General features: G+C 44.7%; 1 long non-coding RNA gene across 1 annotated transcript in view; it reads right to left on the bottom strand.

Moving 5' to 3' along the window:
* Positions 1-21,379, bottom strand: part of LOC309621327 — a 270,404-nt gene that overhangs the window by 35,004 nt on the left and 214,021 nt on the right. The window contains exon 2 of the long non-coding RNA XR_014239936.1: positions 20,687-20,892. This is a non-coding gene — a long non-coding RNA (uncharacterized lncRNA). The remainder of the gene's footprint in view (positions 1-20,686; positions 20,893-21,379) is intronic.

Raw genomic sequence — 21,379 nt, 5'->3', positions numbered from 1 at the left:
TAAAGAAACTAGAGAAAGAAGAACAAACAAAACCCAAAGTTAGCAGAAGGAAAGAAATCATAAAGATCAGAGGAGAAATAAATGAAATAGAAACAAAGAAAACAATAGCAAAGATCAATAAAACTAAAAGTTGGTTCTTTGAGAAGATAAACAAAATTGATAAGCCATTAGCCAGACTCATCAAGAAAAAGAGGGAGAGGACTCAAATCAATAAAATCAGAAATGAAAAAGGAGAAGTTACAACAGACACCGCAGAAATACAAAGCATCCTAAGAGACTACTACAAGCAACTTTATGCCAATAAAATGGACAACCTGGAAGAAATGGACAAATTCTTAGAAAGGTATAACCTTCCCAGACTGAATCAGGAAGAAACAGAAAATATGAACAGACCAATCACAAGTAATGAAATTGAAACTGTGATTAAAAATCTTCCAACAAAAAAAATAAATAAATTAAAAAAAAAAAAAAATCTTCCAACAAACAAAAGTCCAGGACCAGATGGCTTCGCAGGTGAATTCTATCAAACATTTAGAGAAGAGCTAACACCCATCCTTCTCAAACTCTTCCAAAAAATTGCAGAGGAAGGAACACTCCCAAACTCATTCTATGAGGCCACCATCACCCTGATACCAAAACCAGACAAAGACACTACAAAAAAAGAAAATTACAGACCAATATCACTGATGAATATAGATGCAAAAATCCTCAACAAAATACTAGCAAACAGAATCCAACAACACATTAAAAGGATCATACACCACGATCAAGTGGGATTTATCCCAGGGATGCAAGGATTCTTCAATATACGCAAATCAATCAATGTGATACACCATATTAACAAATTGAAGAATAAAAACCGTATGATCATCTCAATGGATGCAGAAAAAGCTTTTGACAAAATTCAACACCCATTTCTGATAAAAACTCTCCAGAAAGTGGGCATAGAGGGAACCTACCTCAACATAATAAAGGCCATATATGACAAACCCACAGCAAACATCATTCTCAATGGTGAAAAACTGAAAGCATTTCCTCTAAGATCAGGAACGAGACAAGGATGTCCACTCTCACCACTATTATTCAACATAGTTCTGGAAGTCCTAGCCACGGCAATCAGAGAAGAAAAAGAAATAAAAGGAATACAAATTGGAAAGGAAGAAGTAAAAGTGTCACTGTTTGCGGATGACATGATACTATACATAGAGAATCCTAAAACTGCCACCAGAAAAATGCTAGAGCTAATTAATGAATACGGTAAAGTTGCAGGATACAAAATTAATGCACAGAAATCTCTTGCATTCCTATACACTAATGATGAAAAATCTGAAAGAGAAATTATGGAAACACTCCCATTTACCATTGCAACAAAAAGAATAAAATACCTAGGAATAAACCTACCTAGGGAGACAAAAGACCTGTATGCAGAAAACTATAAGACACTGATGAAAGAAATTAAAGATCGTACCAACAGATGGAGAGATATACCATGTTCTTGGATTGGAAGAATCAACATTGTGAAAATGAGTATACTACCCAAAGCAATCTACAGATTCAATGCAATCCTTATCAAATTACCAATGGCATTTTTTACGGAGCTAGAACAAATCATCTTAAAATTTGTATGGTGACACAAAAGACCCCGAATAGCCAAAGCAGTCTTGAGGCAAAAAAATGGAGCTGGAGGAATCAGACTCCCAGACTTCAGACTATACTACAAAGCTACAGTAATCAAGACAATATGGTACTGGCACAAAAACAGAAACATAGATCAATGGAACAAGATAGAAAGCCCAGAGATTAACCCACGCACCTATGGTCAACTAATCTATGACAAAGGAGGCAAAGATATACAATGGAGAAAAGACAGTCTCTTCAATAAGTGGTGCTGGGAAAACTGGACAGCTACATGTAAAAGAATGAAATTAGAATACTCCCTAACACCATACACAAAAATAAACTCAAAATGGATTAGAGACCTAAATATAAGACTGGACACTATAAAACTCTTAGAGGAAAACATAGGAAGAACACTCTTTGACATAAATCATAGCAAGATCTTTTTTGATCCACCTCCTAGAGTAATGGAAATAAAAACAAAAATAAACAAGTGGGACCTAATGAAACTTCAAAGCTTTTGCACAGCAAAGGAAACCATAAACAAGACAAAAAGACAACCCTCAGAACAGGAGAAAATATTTGCAAATGAATCAACGGACAAAGGATTAATCTCCAAAATATATAAACAGCTCATTCAGCTCAATATCAAAGAAACAAACACCCCAATCCAAAAATGGGCAGAAGACCTAAATAGACATTTCTACAAAGAAGACATACAGACGGCCACGAAGCACATGAAAAGATGCTCAACATCACTAATTATTAGAGAAATGCAAATCAAAACTACAATGAGGTATCACCTCACTCCTGTTAGAATGGGCATCATCAGAAAATCTACAAACAACAAATGCTGGAGAGGGTGTGGAGAAAAGGGAACCCTCTTGCACTGTTGGTGGGAATGTAAATTGATACAGCCACTATGGAGAACAATATGGAGGTTCCTTAAAAAACTAAAAATAGAATTACCATATGACCCAGCAATCCCACTACTGGGCATATACCCAGAGAAAACCGTAATTCAAAAAGACACATGCACCCGAATGTTCATTGCAGCACTATTTACAATAGCCAGGTCATGGAAGCAACCTAAATGCCCATCAACAGACGAATGGATAAAGAAGTTGTGGTACATATATACAATGGAATATTACTCAGCCATAAAAAGGAACGAAATTGAGTCATTTGTTGAGACGTGGATGGATCTAGAGACTGTCATACAGAGTGAAGTAAGTCAGAAAGAGAAAAACAAATATCGTATATTAATGCATGTATGTGGAACCTAGAAAAATGGTACAGATGAGCCAGTTTGCAGGGCAGAAGTTGAGACACAGATGTAGAGAATGGACATATGGACACCAAGGGGAGAAAACTGCGGTGAGGTGGGGATGGTGGTGTGCTGAATTGGGCAATTGGGATTGACATGTATACACTGATGTGTATAAAATTGATGCCTAATAAAAAAAAAAAAAAAAAAAGCAGGACACAGACATTATCTATAGTGTCATCCCATTTTTGCCCCCAAAATACATATATAACATAGTTAACATACAATTCATATGTAAATATTATATATAGCTTATATATGAATATTATATATGCATATATACAGATGTATATACGTATATAGAAATGCAACTATCAAAATATTTTCTATATATACATATATTTCCAGGTGTATCAAAGTAAAGAAACCAGAAAGGATCTCTATCATACAGTTAATGACGACATCTCTCAGGGTGGGACTTTAGTTTGCAACTAAACTAAGTAAATAAATAAAACTATGTAGAAAATAAGAATCACTGTATCTCATTTTATAATCAGAAAGGGAAATAACACAGCTATTCCCGTTTGGCAAAATGTAACGTGGTTCCTGTGTCCTCCAAATGCCTACTTCTTTAAAAGGAGCCTTTGAATAATTGATCTTTTTCTCTACTCAACAAGAATTCAAGGCTTTAAAACATTTGCTTAATTGGGTCGTTTCAGTTGACACCTGAAAGCAGTAATTGGTGATGACATCTGAACAGGGAGCTTCCTTCCTGAGTATTTCCTAATGGCCCCAAGATGTCAGGCAGACACCCCAGACAGCTGATCCAAGGTTGCCCTGGCTGAGGGTCCCACTAAGCATTTCCTAAGGGCCAAGTAATCTGCTTGCAAAGAAACGATGTTTTGCACTGACAGAGGTCTGGTTCAAACCCAAGTGTTACTTTCTTGTTCATTTATTCACTCACCACCCATGTGCTAAGTATCTTGGATGTAAAAGGAAATAACATATTCCCTGCCCTTCTGGACCTTACCATAGAGAGGGAAGTCCTTAGTAAAAAAAAAAGAAAGACACACATACACCAAACAAAATGCAGAGGGCCCCCAGGTGATGGTGGTCTTCGAGGTGCAGGTGTTTTCCGAGCTGGACCATGAGTGAGAAATGGGGTTCTTCAGGCAAAGAAAGGGGGGAACGGGCACTCATTTCTAGGAGGGTGACCAGCTTTAAAAAAAAGAAAGAAGATGCATGGTAACCACTTCCAGGAACGAGGAGAATCTGACCTGACATGATCTTAGAGTTCCCTTGGGTCAACGCCAGGAGCTGAGTCCACAAGGGTGACGGGGTGGGATAATAAGGTCTTGTTAAAGGACCCCTTGGAGACAATCTCCTACCTGGGGCCCAGGCTCCCTGGCACTGCATGTTTGGATGTTTCTTTCTCGCAGGAAGCAGGAGGGGTTGGTGCACAGATTGCGTCTGCCAGCTCCATTTCTATATCGAAACACAAGAAGGACTCCGGGTCCCTGGCCGGTAGAGATAGAAGGCAAGCCTGCTGGAGACAGGGAGCTGGGAAGTGGTGTGAGGGTGAGGAGAGGCCAAGGGGCACGACCCCGCTGCAGACCCCCAGCTGGTTTAGTTATCAGGCTTGTGTGTTTCATTCCTTGTATGTTTCCATGTAATATCAGGGTCCCAAATGAGGTGAAAGAAATGTGAAAAGATGTATCCAGTGGTCCCTCATTTCTGTTCTAAGTGAAAAAACACATGCCGTCAGACCCCCGTCACCTGGAGCACCTCTCCTGAATGTAGTCACCTGGCTCCGCCCAGCTGTAACTCACCAGTGTCCCTCCACGTGAGTGACTGAGCAAACCCACCTTGCATATGGTACCCCCGGCACAGTTCAAGAATTGCATCTTCACAAAGGTAAACCGGAAATAGGGAATGAAGGGAGAGTGAAATCCTTTGGACGGACTTGCCCTTGGTATCTTGCAATTCCTACCTAACTTCGCACTAAAATAACGATTGAGGCAAGCCCTAGTTAGGCAGCTAAATTAGGAGGGGCTACGGGTGCCCTGTTGAGAAGTTTAGGTTTTATCCTACAAGAAAATGCATCAAAGGTAGATAAAGAAGATGGGACAAGATCAGACCAAGACACAAGAAAGGCAATTCTTGTAACAAAATTTCTAGGCTGGATAGAAGCAAAGACAGACATAGAACAAGGGTAAGGAGGCAGAGGCACTAGGCCGAGTGGGAGTTGATGACGGCCTGATCTCATTCTGAAACAGCAGGAAGGGACCGAGATGGGGTGAGCAGGGTCAGACAGGGCAGAATCACAGGATCGGAATGTGGCAGGTGAGCGGGGCTGAATGTATTTCAATAGTTTGCAGCCTGAGAAAATGGAAGATGTTTGGTATCATTAGATCGTAAAAGGACACATAGGAGGGGAAGCAGGTTTCTGTGGGGAGAAAAGATAAGTCCATGAGGCATGCTTATTCCAGACTGAAAACACCCAAAAGTCCACAATCTGAGAACATGGGGCTCTATTTTCAATATACAAAAGCAAACCGCAGGGCAGTAATGCAAGGAAGTAGTATATGAAAACATTTTCCCCACATTCACGTAACTGCATTTCCCAGAATAGAGAGAGATTTCTTCATGTTTAAAATTTAGTTTTCTGAGCAAAACAAATGACTCAGGCATATCAGTCATTTGCACCTTAGTATAAATGAGCGTATAAGAGCTTTTCCCGAGCCAAGGCTTGGAGGAGAGTATCTCGGAGTCAAGCACAGTGGCCCTGGGAGGGAACAAAGGTGCAGAAGAAGGATTACAGGCAGCCTATCCCTTGCTACACACGGTGCCCAGAGCCAGAGCTGCCAGGCAACGCTCCTCCATTTCCAGCCAGAGAATGTTTATCCTACACCCGCAGGTCATCAAAACCTCTGTCCCTCCACCTCATGTGCCAGAAGGGAAGAAAGCAAGGGGACATTTCATATTTCTTAGTGCCCATCATTCAACTTGCCCTCTTAAGGAAACAGAAAATGGACAATTTGGTATTGTGTTATGGAATACTGAAGTAGTAAAATGCAAAAAGATATTGTTCTATAGCTGATTTCATCCTCTACCGTGACTTTGATGGTAACCAGCTAAGCCTCCCATACACAACACACTCCCATCTTCCTCCTACTCTGCCTACTTCCTCCACATGTCCTCTGAGGCCTCACTGTCTTCCCAGCAGTAGGTCTCCAGGCTCCTGCCCCAGCCCTCCCCTGCCCTCCCCTCCTCTCCTCCCCTCTCTTCACACTCTCTCCCTGGAGGTTCTCAAACACACACACACACACACACATACACACACACACACACACACAGACATCTATATCTCCACACAAATCTCTCCTCTGAGCTCCAGACACAAATCCCCACCCCTGGTTGACATCACCTCCAAAATATCTCAATAGCTCCTCAAAATCAACATGTCTAAACTAAATGGGTTTATGCAAATCTGGTCTTCGTCCAGAGTTTTCTCTCAGTAACAACTTCTGCATCTACTGCTATGTAACAAACCAAACCAAAATGTAATGGCTTGCAACAACAACTATTTCCCTAGTCTGAGATTCCACAGGTGGGCAATTCGGGCAGGGCCCAGCCGAGCGGTTCTCCTTGTCTGAGCCAGGCTTGCCTGCTCTCCACGTTGGTAGTCGGCTGTTAGGCTGGGTCTCAGGTTTCTGGCGGCCTCCACTGGGATGCCCCCCACCTCCTTCCCCGTGCCCTCCCATCCTCCAGTCAGCTGGCCCAGATGGGTTGCCAGAATCCAAGTGCGTCACAAGTCTCGGGGCAGTGGCCACGTGTGTTTCATGTCTCTACTTGCGGTGCTTTTCCTACTACTCCACTACCAAAGCAAATTGCCTATTTTAGTCCCGGTTCAGGTTGGGAGAATGATGCCAAAGGGCATGTATACAAGGAGGTGGAAACAAATTGGAACCCTTACTGCAATCAACCCTCCATCACTGAAGATGTTAACTTTAATTTCTCTCATTATTATTCACTTCTGATCTCCACCTGCTCTGCCCCAGTCCAAACTCCCCTAAACCTCTACAACAGACTCCTCCTGGCAGGTCCCCTCGCTCCCCTCTGAGGCCCTCCTCAATCTTTCTTCCACTTTGCAGCAGACTGATTTTCAAAAGCCACATGTGATCATTTCAGCCTTATGGCTTAAAATCCATTGATGATTCTCATTCCACGTAAAGTAAAAAGAAAACTTCTTTTGATAGATTTTAAATAGGGCCCTTGATCATACATAGTGGGTTACACCTATTTTTCCAGTTTCATTATTAATAGTGCCCTCTCACTTGCACACGTATCGCAGTTGGGATGGGCTGGGATGGTCCATTACATCGTCAGCCTTCCCCTAAAAGCATCAGCGGTCTGGCTCCTACTTAGTGCCTGTCCTAGCCTCTTTTACCACCATACCTGGCGTTGTTCTGCCCTTGCCAGGCTCGCCTTCTCTCCGTCCCTCCCCAAACTTTCATAAATGTGATTCCTGTTCCCTGGAATGATCTCCCCTTACCTCCTTACCTGTGAATACCTATGCACCCTTCAGGTGCCACGTAGGAATCACTGCTCAGAGACACCTTCTGCCAGCTCCCAGACAGGCCATCTCCTCTAATGAGCTCCCCTGGCACCATGCCCACTCACCACAGCATTCAACAGGGTTGCCATTTTCAGCCAAGGGCAGGGGGATCTTGTCTGGGTCTGGCTTTGCTCACCACTGACTCTCTATCTGGAATTGGTGCTTATTACTGGGTTATACAGATGAATAATTATTGCATTAGAAAATGAAAGAAATATTTCTAATGGTAAACAATTTATTTATGAATCAGTTTATTTATGAATCATAATATTGGTTTCCAGAGAATATTTAAATCACATTTGATGAAGATCGGAAAGCAACAAGTGATCATTTAATCCAGACAAGGAAACAGTCCAGGAATGTTTAGTGACTTGTCCAAGATCTCTCAGCCTTTCTTGAAGTCCAAGTGAGAGGCAGACAGGACTATAGGTTTTCTCTTTTATTTCTAAGTGACAAGGCTTCCACGGAGAAGCCTTGAAATCCCTTCCAAACTCAGATATTCTTTGGTTATGATTTAACTTTACTTTTGTCTTGATAGCGTTCTGTTTTTTTCTCTTTCTCTCCCCTTTCCTTCTCCTTTTTGCATCATTAGCCATGAAAGCAAAGAACTACTGCCCAGGACAGTATGTCACAATGCTCACACACACACACACAAAAAGCCAAGTCTGTATGGAGTGAGGGAAGAACAGGAGAGACACCCTCACAACTCTTGTTTTTTGGTGTTGAGGAAATTTCAGGCCTTAATCCCATCTTGAATTTTTCCATTCTCCATTACAGCAATGGATAGAAGGGTAATGAGAGATCAAACAAACTAATTTGTCAATTCTAGGATGTGACATCATGACCATTCATTTCTGGGATTGCTAATGCCAACCACTGACCTTCTAGGATTACGTACAGCTGTGATGAGGAAATTTAATAAGAAAAGGTCAACCAACACTCAGTGTAGAAAGGAAACAGACGTTTTTCTTTTACAATAAAATATCAAAAATTTAAGAAAACCAACATTGTGTCTTACAATACATATTCAGTGCTTACAGCCCAAACTATAATGACTATTTAAATTATACAGAGGACAATATTTGCTGAGTTCTTGAGTATCTGAAGCCATAGACATTCCTTGAAAGGTCAGCTGTAAAACCCAGTTAATAACTTCGAAGAAAAATGCCTTTTTCCATCAGGAATTTACAGTAAAAATCATCTCCTTTTCTACACAATTTTTCTTTTAACTATACTTGGCAAAAAGACAAAGCTAATAGAGGAATTATAAATGATTACAGGGCTATTTGGCTATACAATGTCACAGATCAAGAGGAACAATCCCTGTTGCAAGTAGGAAACAGTCCTGCACCATTCGCTCACATATGCTTCCAGAGAGAGTTTCGATGGGGTTTGAAGAATGACATGCTTAAACAGCTGCATTTTTTTTTTTGAGTTTATTTATTTATTTATTTATTTATGGCTGTGTTGGGTCTTCGTTTCTGTGCGAGGGCTTTCTGTAGTTGTGGCAAGTGGGGGCCACTCTTCATCGCCGTGCGCGGGCCTCTCATTATCGTGGCCTCTCCTGTTGCGGAGCACAGGCTCCAGACGCGCAGGCTCAGCAACTGTGGCTCACGGGCCCAGTTGCTCCGCGTCACGTGGGATCTTCCCAGACCAGGGCTCGAACCCGCGTCCCCTGCATTGGCAGGCAGACTCTCAACCACTGCGCCACCAGGGAAGCCCAAACAGCTGCATCTTTAATATCTATTAAAGTCGCTGTGCCATGACTGAATAATGCCACCCGTGAGCGGGAGGAAAGGGAATACAGTACAACCAACCACACCACGCATGTGACCTAGGGGTGTGCTTGCTGTCACTGCTGCTGTTCCAAACATCTCACTCTCTCCTGCTTAGACTCAATGATGGGGACTGGATAGCGGCCAAGTCAGGACAAGATGAAAGTGTTCCTCCAAGCAAAGATCTGATGTGCAAATACCAACACCATATTTTTCACTCTTTGAATTAGTTTAGGTTCCTTCGAACAAGAATGTTATTGGACGCTGCAATATTTCCTCTCAGTTTGTCTAGTTCCTTGGCCATCACTTAGGGCTTCTACAGAAAATGTATCTCTCAGCAACGTTTAGTTCTGGATACAGACCACTGAATTTCACCACTAGGTCATTCTAACCAGTCTGTATGTGTTTCTCCCCCTATCAAATGCAGCAGCAGGAAGACACTCAGCATCATCTGGGCTATTAGAAAGGAGAAGAAGGTAACAGGTGTAGGGCATCTCTCCCCCACCAGGCTCTGGGGGGCTCCCTACTTCACGTTTACATTGTCACATGTATTCTTCTCAGTAGTCCTGGAACATATGGGCTGTTGGCAGCATTTCTCAGATGAGGAAGCTAAGTCTTAGAAAAATTAAGAAACTTGACCACGGTCACCCAGCTAGCAGAAGTTGGAGGCCAGATTCAATGCCAGGGAAGGTCCCAAAGCCTATGACTTTTCCTTTATATTACACTGAACCAGGTCGCACCTCAGCATCTAAAACCTGATTTTCTATAGGTCTGTAAGGCCATCAACCCTTAGTAGGGACCTGGGGGAACAAAGAACGTGACTGGGATGTCCCACCAAACATTGCTCCAGCCCACGGCAGGCTCTGAGTGGAAGATTTCCTTGAGTCACTCCCATGAAGAATGTTCTGTGGGAACACAGCACTACCGATGTCACTGATATATGAAATGGCTGAGCCAGGAGTGAAAGTGTGTTCTTAAAAATAAAGTCAATGCATCAAAGCCTGCCACTGGGAAGTGGGAGAATGAGAAAGAATTAGATGACCTGCCCCAAAACCTTCTTTATCTCATTTGTAAAACAGGCACAGTAAATGCTCACGTTGAGAAAATGTTCTGAGACTGACATAAGCTCACATGTGCAGAGCTCCCAGCTCAGTCTGTGATATGGGGCAGGTGCATGAGTGAGGTTCGCTGGATCCAAGTCCAAAAAGCCATTTTACTGCAAATTAGTAGAACTCAGTGCATCATCCCTATTTTCAAAATGTATTTTGCAAGGCTTTCCGGTGTTTAACAGGAGACATTCATCATTGTCTCAGCATGACCTGCAGCAAGTCTAGGCCACATGAAGTTAAAATGTATCTTGTATTCCAATGTTACAACCCCTTGTCCGGTTCTAAGGCAAGAAGAAAAATATACATATATTCCTAAATGAACACATCAACCTAAACGGAGCCAAACGGTTGCAAGCCAGAAGGTAGTGAAGGAAACGGACTTCTTTGTTCTGCAAGAATAATATTCTGAGCATGAGGAATGCCCAGAGGTGACAAAGGAGAAACAGAACGGGCACTGGGGGTCATGTAACACGGTGACAGCAGGCGTGACTTATGACACGGCTGCACGAGGGTACAGACTCACGGGGCTTTGTAGGACAAAGCAGGGAAGGGAGGCGAGATGCCCTCACACCCCTCCCTGCAGCTAGGGAAGAGATGAAGATAAATGGACCCAGACACAGAAGGAAAGAAATCTGATTAAACATGAGTGATAAAATTTTCAGGATAGAGTTGGGATTTCAGAGAAAAACAAACTGATGTTTTGTGAGATTCTAGCATGTTAACCAAGGAAATCTATCTATCAGGGGAAAAAATAATTGAGACAGGGAAGATATGTTTGAGATACAGACACCTAAAAAGAGGAGACACAGCAGAAAGGGAGGAGAGAGCTGCAGATCCCAGCTGTCACGTGCCAGCGAGTCACCTGTGCCTGGAGGCTCCTGTGTGCCCATGTTACCTGCCCCCAAAAAAGCCAACATAGAAACTAACATTTCAGAGCAACACAAAAACTAACATTTCAGAGCTGAAATCAGCTGGAGAGAGACTATCACAGACCAACAGCTCTTTGGCAATCTGTGGTCAACAGAATTCTTTTTTTTTTTTTTTTAATTTATTTTTATTTATTTATGGCTGTGTTGGGTCTTCGTTTCTGTGCGAGGGCTTTCTCTAGTTGTGGCAAGCAGGGGCCACTCTTCATCGCGGTGCGCGGGCCTCTCACTATCGCGGCCTCTCTTGTTGCGGAGCACAGGCTCCAGACGCACAGGCTCAGTAGTTGTGGCTCACGGGCCCAGTTGCTCCGCGGCATGTGGGATCTTCCCAGACCAGGGCTTGAACCCGTGTCCCCTGCATTGGCAGGCAGATTCTCAACCACTGCGCCACCAGGGAAGCCCCATCAACAGAATTCTTTTATTCAAACTACCCTCAACAAAAATATCTTTCGATTCATTTTCAAGGGCCCAAGTGGTGTGCAAAGTGAGAAGACACACACTAGGGAATCTGATCCATACCCTTCCAAGTCTTAAGGTCACCCAGGAGGCATTCTCGACCTCTTCACCCCTGAGGCAGCACCAGAGAAGGACTTCCTGACTATCACGTCCCTTTTGTCTTATGGCTGAAAGGGGGTTGGGATCTGGGAAGGACAGCTACCTCTGTGAGCCGCACACCAACTCCGGCTCACACAGCCTTGATTCCTGGTAAAATAGGATCAAGCCTCCAAAAGCAGACAGGTGAAGGCAGGCAATGTCTAGCAGCAGAGGTGTCCAGTGAGAGGGCAGTAGGGTTTGCCAAGGGGGAGGATGGAGGCAGGACGTGTAGACGGTTATCAGAAGCAACTGCCGGAGGGAGCAGCTTGTGCGATGAGAGCACGCCCTCCAAGGACCTGCCTCTCCCTTTCTTTGGGTTTTTCCTATTTGAATGTGACCCCCATGGGACCAAGAACCTGGTCAAGGTTCTTGTGCAAACTGGCCATAACCCTCAGATTTTCTTCAACAAAGCCAATTTCACAAAATATTCTTTCAACAAGGCCACTTTGATAGGTGTATAACTAAACTATGATTTCATGGAAATGTTCTAGAAGACTTTCTATACAAATGATCATTTTTTAAATTAAAACTATTGTTTAAAGTCTTAATTGTTTTAAAGAAAAAACAATGGGGCGATAGCTTATTATGAAGATATGAACAATCATTTATGGAGCCCCTCTGTGCGAGGTGCTAAGGTACAAAGGTGAGTAAGCAAAGCCCATGCACTCAAGAAGCCTAAAATCGTGCTCTCTGGGTCCTACCATCTCTGCCTTTTAAACAAAGGAAGAACGGGATGGATCCCCCTGGGAGTCACTGGACCTAGGTCCTGAGACCACACCTAAACCTGTTCCCACCTTTTAAATAATCCAGTCCTCCTGCTAGAGGCGTATCATCCAACTACTGCCAACTTCCGTGTCCCCTCTGGACGCCTGCAATAACTTCCTGCTGGTATCCTTCATTCAGGGTACCGGGGTTCTGGTAACTGTCCTGTCCGCAGCCCCTCCCTTGGTGACTGTCTTGAACTCACTCAACGCACTGTCCTGCCTTTGGATATCAGCACACCAGGAGGGCACCTCTAGCCCGTGCCTCTCTGGGCTCCACGCCCTGGGCTGGCCCCTGGGTGTCCTCACCCTCCATCAGAGAGGTAGAAAGGCTTGATTGGGAAGAAGCTCTGAGGACAAAGCCCCCCGGTCCCATACCCCTTGGCTGGGGGCAAATTCACCTCTACGCCACTTTAGCCCTCCTCAGCCTGGAGCAACATGGACAAAGGGTTTCGTCACGTCCTTCCCTGCTTCTCAGATCTTTCTGGTCTCTGGGTCACAACCTCAAGGTTATTGTGGCGGGGGGGGGGGGGGGTTAGGGTGGAGGTGGGTGGGAGTGGCCACCATCCAGTGGTGTAAGTTCTAAGCTTGGAAGTCATTCAGAAACCACCTTCTCTTTCACACCCATTATCCACTTCATCCATTTTTACCTACTTCATTGTCCCTCAGATCTACTTATCGCTCATTTTTCTCCACTGCCAGTCACCCTCATCCAAGGCCATACTCTTTCAGTTGATAAAAGAAATGTTCACATACTGAGGTATGGGGCAGTCATTCTGGCTTAGTTTGAATTTTATGCTAACTAGAACAGCCCGTTTGTGGCTATCAAACCTACTTTATACATCTGCTTTAGTTATTAAAGAAAAGGGTGCACTGACCAGAAGTAAAGAATGTCCATGTTAAAAATAAAGATGAAATGCCCCCCCCCCTTCCTGGGACGCCACTGCTGGTGTTCCTTCCATGATAAGACCCCCTTCCCAGGTGCCAAGGTCATACTGACTCGCTGTGTGCGTGCTGATCTGGTTTTTTGAAAATCTAAAGGAATGTATCCCTGACTTGTTTGATGTTCTTTGTTCTGACAAGACATAAAACTGTGCTGAAATCCATGCTTCTCCAGAGCAATTTCTCAGAGTAATCTAAGAAGCTGTCTTCTGGGCTACAGCCCTCAGTTTGGCTCAAATAAAACTCTTTTCTACTCCTATTATAGACTGTTTATGGATGATTTTCATCGACACAGGAAACAATTGAAAGTCTGATACTTGACAGTTCAAAGTAGATGACACTCTTGTTTCCATCAATCCATTCTCTGCACCTCACCGCACGGCTTCTAGCCATGCTGGCTTTCTTGTTATTCCTTAAACGCTGTGATTTCTCTGACTGCAGACGCTTTGCATATGCTGTTCCATCTGTCTGGAATTCTCCTGTCTCCCCTCACTGCTCTGACTAATCCTTACTCAGAGAAGACTTCCCTGTTGCCAAAGACCTTGTGATTTCCCCATTCTCTACTATGCCATTACGTTCCTTCATTTAGATATTTGTATGATTTTTTAAATTAGTGTCCATTTCCCACACTATCCTGTAAACACTGTAAACAGAAACTGTATCTGTTTCATTTGCTATTAAATTCTCCGTAATTAACACAGCACCTGACTCTTGGTAGACAGCCAATTAATATGAAAGATTAAGTAAATGAAGAATATATAGTAATTCAGAGCTCAGATTCGAGAGCTAAACTGTACTGTGTTTGAACCTTGGCTGTATCACTTACAAGGTGTACGATTTTGGATGAGATACTTGACCTAAGCTTCAGCTTTCACATCTTTTTAAGATGGAGGCAATGACGATTCCTACTTGCACTTGTAAAGTTCAAATGAAATAAATACCAAGTATTTAGTAAAGGGCCTGACACATAAAAAGGGCTTAATAAGTCGTCTGCTAAGGAGAGGATATAGCCAATGATAACAATATAATAATGGGATTACAGAGTACAGGAGGAGGCCACAAGGCTTACAGTAATCAAACACCCATGATACTACCTCCACCTTAAAAAAATTACTTTCATAGCTGTCACTTTGGGGAATTCTTTCCTCTCCTCTGAATCAGATTCTAGATGGAAGTAATGACTATGCTATATATTTTTTCGTATAAATGAGCTTCAGAACCAGACTCCCAAGCTACAGATCTTGTCGCAGGCCTACGAAGTTGTATACAGCTCAAGTGCCATACTACACATTCACATCTGTTTTTTCATTTAAATTATCATCTGTGTGTTTGTATAACAAAAGTGTTACTCCCCTGTTGGGTACAGTTTGGAGAAGAAATACTAGATTTTTCAGGACATATCATTGATCTGTAGTGACAAGAAAAAATATTCTACATCAGGGCTGTCTCAGAAAACTCAGGAGTCCTGGTTACCAGAAATTCAGTTTGGTGGGAAGATGGCAGAAGAAACAAACCATCCTCATTGTTTCCACAGTGTGGCAGACTTCAAACTGATTCTTACAACATCAAATGTTCGTAAATTTCAATCTCTCTTATTGAAAGAAACAAAGCAAAATAGCAACAAAGTTCCTGTTCAGGGGTTGGGAATGATACTTCTTATTCCCTACAACCTTCAACCTGCTGGGCCCTAAAAAAACGAAACCCTGGAAATGAACAGAAGACAAGGCAGCTTTAGAGTCTGGAATGTTCCAAAGGGATCATTCCTATGAGTAGGGAGACAGCCACCCAGAGGGATGACAACTCACCTCCTCCTTCACCAGAATCATCCACTTCACACAGGGGTGGGCAAACATTTCCTGTGTGGCGGCCAGAGAGTAAACATTGCAGGCTTTGTGGGACAACAGTCCTCCACTGCAACTACTCAATTCTGCTGTGTGATGTGAGGAGAGCTCTAGACAGTATGGAGAGGACTGAGTATGGCTGTGTTCCAATAAGGCTTTATTTATGAGCATTAATTTTTGAACTCCATGTAATTTTCACGTCACGATGTATTATTCTTCTTTTGATTTTTTCCAAACATTTAAAAACGTAAAAACCATTCTTCGCTTGCAGACCTTACAAAATAAGTAGTGGCTGTATATGGCTGGTGGCTATGTTCTGACCCCTGGCTGAAGACACATAAATAAATATTAAGTCACACCTATGGATTTCCTAATTGCTCTTCAAGTCTTCCAGATGTGCACAGCAGGCCTGCCCCAACTGGAAGATAGAAGTTGTATATTGCACTGCAGAGATGAAAGAATGGAACTAATAGACAAATAATTTTTTTGAATCCCATGAAGGAACATTTTACACACACTTTACCGTTTATTACACAGCTTCGCAAACAGGAAGCTTCTAAACAAGCAGGGCAGTCATTGTAACCCCTGATTATAAAACCATGGCAGTGAAGGTTTAGAGAGTCCAAAGCAATGCTGTACAACTACTAGGCAGCTGAGCCAGGGACAGAATCCCCGCTTCTAGCTCTAAATGTGCAACTGGAAGCCAAGGCACAGCATCCTCAGTAGATGCACCCCTCTTTGAGAATTCCCCACGAATTCGGCAGCTGACCAGTCGAGAAAATGGAAAACGTTGACAAAGTAAATGTCAATATTATGCACAGTATGGGTCTGTACCTTTGTCTACCATCCAATCCCCACTTTTGTCTCTACCCTGTGCTGGGAGAATACTGTCCCCCCAAATTGAGGTCCACCTCGGACATGTGACCTTATTTGGAAATAGGGTCTTTTCAGATGTAATTACGATGATGTCACACTGGATTATAATGAGTGCTAAATCGGATGACTGGGGTCTTTATTCGAAGAGGAGAGGACACCCAGAGATAAACACGGGGAAGCGAGCAGGCTGGCGTGACTCAGCTACAAGCCAGGGAGCAACAAGCGTTCTCAGCAGCCACCAGCAGCGAGGAGAGAAGCGGGGACCTGACTGTCAATCAGAGCCTCCAGAGGGAGGTCCTGCCTACACCTTGACTTCAGATTTGTAGCCTCCAGAACTGTGAGAGAATAAATGTCTATTGTTGTAAGCCAAGCAGTTTGTGGTCATTTGTTACAGCAGCCCAAGGAGACGAACACAGCCACCCGCTAGCACTTTGCATCTAGAAATACCTTTGAATTGTGTTTCCCTGAAGACATCACTCATGTCGAGGCCACACTCAGGAGAGGCCTTTCCCACCCTTCTTCACTGGCACCATCCACATCCCACCCTTCAAGACTCAGCTCAGTGTCCCTTTCTCCAGGAAACACTGTCCTGCCCCGTCCTGCCAGGAGAGATCGGGGACCCCTCCCCTGTGCCCAGATGGTAGTGAGAAAAGAAATTTTCACATACTGAGGTATGGGAAAGTCATTCTGGCTTACACAGGAGTTAACTTGAATTTTATGCTAACTAAAACAGCCTGTTTGTGGCCTATCAAACCCACACTGTACATCTGCTTTAATTATTAAAGAAAAGGGCACAGTGACCAAAGGAAAGAATGTCCATGTTAAAAATAAAGCCGGTTTCAAAATAGAGCCGGTTTCAAAGCCTTACTTTGAACGTCCTCTATCACGATAGAAATCTAGCAGATCGGCATCGGTGGGGGAGGAACCCACGATTTTGCTACCTGTCCCCGGTTCTAGATACCTCTCCAACTCCAAAGCATGTTCTCGTGTTATCACTGCCTTCATGAAAACCAAGGTGCCCCTTTTCAAAATCTCCCACCTGCTGGATGTCTTCTCTCGTGGGCTCTCTGGGGGTCACCTGCCCCAGACAGACCACAGAGGAGAAGGTCTTGGGCCAAAGATGCCCCAACAGGCAAGACAAGTTCAGCCTCCACTCCAGCCTCCCAAACACAAAGGCATTCTCCTCTGCGGGGTTGCAAGCTTGTTTTCTTTACTGCCAGGCAACATGTGCAGAGGAGAAAGCTGACTGTATCCTGACCAAGAAAAACAAAAGTCGGGCAGCCGGTTTTTTTTTTAAGCATTGTGAGTAGAGCTTCGGCAATAACATCTCCCACCCGAAATAGCTGTGTAAAGGGGGCGGAGGAGAAGCCCTTGTGGAGGTTAAAGAAAACAAGAATTAAAGAGCGAATGTGATTTGTGGAGCCGGAGAATGGAGGCATCTACACCTCGGCGGGAAGGGTGTCCTGGGGACCAGGTGTCCTGGACGAGTCCTCCCAGCACATCCCCATCCTGCCAGGACTGGGAACCAAACTTGCCAGCTTCGGGTCTAGGCTAGACTTCAGACGGACTCAGGGATGTGGAAGATCAGTCCTGGACCAGCTGCTTCTGAGGACCCAGCAGGTGGGAGGACACACCTGGCCAAGTGCTGTGGAACATTCAAATAGGAGCTGCCTGCACCAAAGTAGGAAGGAAGTTTAAGACCAAGCACATCACCTTCTCCCATGGGGACCCTGCTTCCTAGGAGGCCCACTGACCTAATACCTCCCGGGTGGCAGAACGTGGGGAGAAGGACTTCTCCTCAGGACCACAGGTGGGACTCAGAGCAAGCAGGGCCCTTGTGGTCCTAACTGTTCAGAAATGAACAAGGATGCTACAAGCCTGGCCCAGCCTCCTGCCGTGGCCAGCCCTTCACTTGAAGAACAGTCATCACAGGCAGCAGGGATGGTGGTGCCAGCAGCCCCTCAGCCCCCCATGCACCCAGAGCCTCGGGCTTCCTTAGCACCCTACGGCCTGTCCCTGGTGACGGTGTAACCTTCACACGGGCTGCAATTTCACTCCATCCCCTTTATTTCAGTACACACCAAGCCCAGACAGTCTTCCAGAGTTTTCGGGAGCTAATCAGTGGAGTGACGGCTTTTCCTCTGGGAACCGTTTTGTTGCTTTCTCACCAAGTTATGTGACAGGCAGACGCCCATCAGGTCAAACAGGACAGTCGCCCACACCCCAGGAAATGTCTCCTTCCACCACATTAAATGAGCCCAGACAGAGTCGGCAAGCGGGAGGGGCGAGGAAGGAGACAGAAGTTTGAGGAAGGACTCAAACTGAAGGTCACAAGAGTTGGGGGACAGCAGGTCAGGAGAAAGTCAAGAGGGCAGACCCTATGGTGGAAAACCCAACCAACCCATCACGCTTCCCAGAATCAGCCTCCCAGCAATGGGTCCGCCAGGAAACAGCATATCCAGGGTTCAACCCCCTGCACCCAACAAATCCAAATCTACACCCCAACAGGCAGGCACCCTAGCCCAAGACCAGACCTATTTCCATAGACCTGAGCGCGGCTAATTGAGAGAGTAGTAAACCAATCCAGTTCTAGACAGCACAGAAGTTTCCCAAACCGTCAGCCTGTTTTCCTCCCAACAAAACATGGTGATTTCCCTCCGTTCTCACATTTCCTCCCCGAAACTTTTCTTTCTGCAACCCCTCTACAGAGGCTAAACTGCAAGCCGCTGAGGACGGAAACGCAAGAGCAGCCCCGCCGGGATGCAGCAGGAGTACCTTCTCCGTGGAGCAGAGGGGCCGGTGCCCAGAGGCTCGCTGCCCTGCCGAGCCGTGGAGGGCTGCTGTCGGGATGGAGCACGCTGAGGATTACGCGTCCCCGTCTCTGCGACCAGACCTTTCGGCGGCTCGGACCAACTGTGCGAGCGAGGCACTTAGCAATTATCTGCTGGCGCTGACGACCCGCCCTCTGCTCCTGCGATTGGCTCCCGGGTCCCGGGCAGGACCGCATTGGTTTCAGACGACCTCACTCATTGCCTTGGCTCCTACTATTACCTGAGCCATCAAAGGAAATAATTCCAGGTTTCATTGACAACCTGTAAGGCTCTCCTCCGGCCGGGTGTGGGAGCGGCCCTGGGAGTCCAGTGGAGGGAAGAGGGGAGAGTAGAAAAAGTGGGGGTAGGAGAGAGGGAGAGCCGAGAAAGGGTGGAGGGTGAGAGAGAGAGGGAGGGAGAGAGGGAGGGAGAGAGAGATGGAGAGAGAGAGAGGGAGCTATCAAGCAATCAGATTCCTGCACCAGCATTTTAACTTCCACAAAACAGAGCCCATAGCAACAATTTTCAGGGCTTATTTTTCCCCCAACTGGTGAACGTTCCTGAGGGCAGGGAGAAATATGACGGTGGTGTTCCTGCCTGTGTAACACAGGCTCTGGGAAGCAGAGCAAGGTAAAACCTGGAGGAATCTAGTGATGTATTTCCCGGGGCCACCCTGGAGGGCATGTGAAGGTCATTTTAGATTATTTGGGAGGACAGATTATGCACCTTCCCTGGATTTATCCATCCGTTCTTTCCCTCATGGTCCACCTCAGCCCCCAACCTGAGAAGACAGTTTCCTTTTGCACCTCATTCAGTCTCAGGAGAGCTGATTTTAAAGTCTGCGAAAGTCTGGAAATCCTCACTGGCCTCACAGGGAGGTCCAGAGAGACAGGCATTCCCCAAGCTAGTAATTCTGCTTGGACCCTGACTTTTGCTTGTTCCCACGTGGCTTCAGTGAATTGCTTAGACTCACATCATCAACCAAAGCAAGGAAGGAGAGGAAAAGGAACTCATCACAGGGTGAGAAGAGTCCAAATGCTTTTCCTTGTTCAACAAGGAATCATAGAGCATGAGTCTTGCCCTTTTTCTTTCCTTAGTGTATATTTTTCACTGTATAGAAAGGACATCATTTGATAGCGGACATCATTTGATAGCTGAATTTTTTAAGAGGAAGAAAAAGAATTTTAAAAGGGCCTTTTAAAGGAAGCTCTTGGAATATCAAATTTCAGATTAGTTAGAACTCGCCTTTCACCCTTTTCCTTCTGGGATCCGCATGTCTCTGAGTGCAGGCTATGGTTCCAGTTCGTCCCCTCGTAGCCTCAGACAATTGCAATCTTTATCACCATCTGCATCCTTGGAGGCAAAAGTTCCTCCTGCCTTGTTCAGTGAGCTTCTGCTTCATGGGGATATGCCTGGCTTCCCTAAACACATTGCAAGCTCTGTAGGGGCAGAGCCGGTATCGTGTATATCTTTATAACTCCAGTGACAGCACGTAGCACTCAATAAGTGGGCTGACTAAGAAAACCCAATACAAAACTTAAAGAGTGTACCTCTGAGCCTCCTGGCATCATTGTTCCACTGTGATCACTCATCCGGCTGGTGGGGTGGGGAAGGGGCCCATCCTGGATTCCAGGAGGTAAAAATTCAGGACAAAATACTGTGACAGCTACCGACGTCCCTCCAAGCTCTCAGTGCCCCTATTCTCTCTGGAAAATGAGGCAGCTCTTCACTCCATGTCTTCTTACTCCCTCGAGCGCTGGAAGGAAATGAGAAGATGAGGGACACACATTTTATTTATGAGACATATACCTCAAAAAACTAAGTCATTTCCATAGTGGCTTTCCAAACATCAGCACGGCTAAAAGGAGAGTGACCCTCTATTAGGAGTCAAAAAATAAGACAAGGGGTGTAGCAAAGTATTTGTTTTCTATTTCCTTCCTTTGTCTAGGTGAAATTCTCACAAAGCCCCAAGGATGAAATTAACCTTAGCTGTTCCTTTGAAATTGACCCTGTCCCAGAAAATCTGGCATGTTCACTCATGGAGTAAAAGCCATAAATAATACTTTTATGACTTAAGCCGTAAGATTTCCACTTCCACAAGAAAGCAGAGAGCGAGAGCAAGAGGGAGGGGATATGGGGATATATGTGTATGTATAGCTGATTCAGTTTGTTATACAGCAGAAACTAACACACCATTGTAAAGCAATTATACTCCAATAAAGATGTTAAAAAAAAAAAAGAAT

Source organism: Balaenoptera borealis (assembly GCF_965194805.1).
Source record: "Balaenoptera borealis genome assembly, contig: HAP1_SCAFFOLD_283, whole genome shotgun sequence".
In the NCBI taxonomy this organism is placed as follows: Eukaryota; Metazoa; Chordata; class Mammalia; order Artiodactyla; family Balaenopteridae; genus Balaenoptera; species Balaenoptera borealis.
This window is presented reverse-complemented; position numbering and strand designations above follow the sequence as displayed.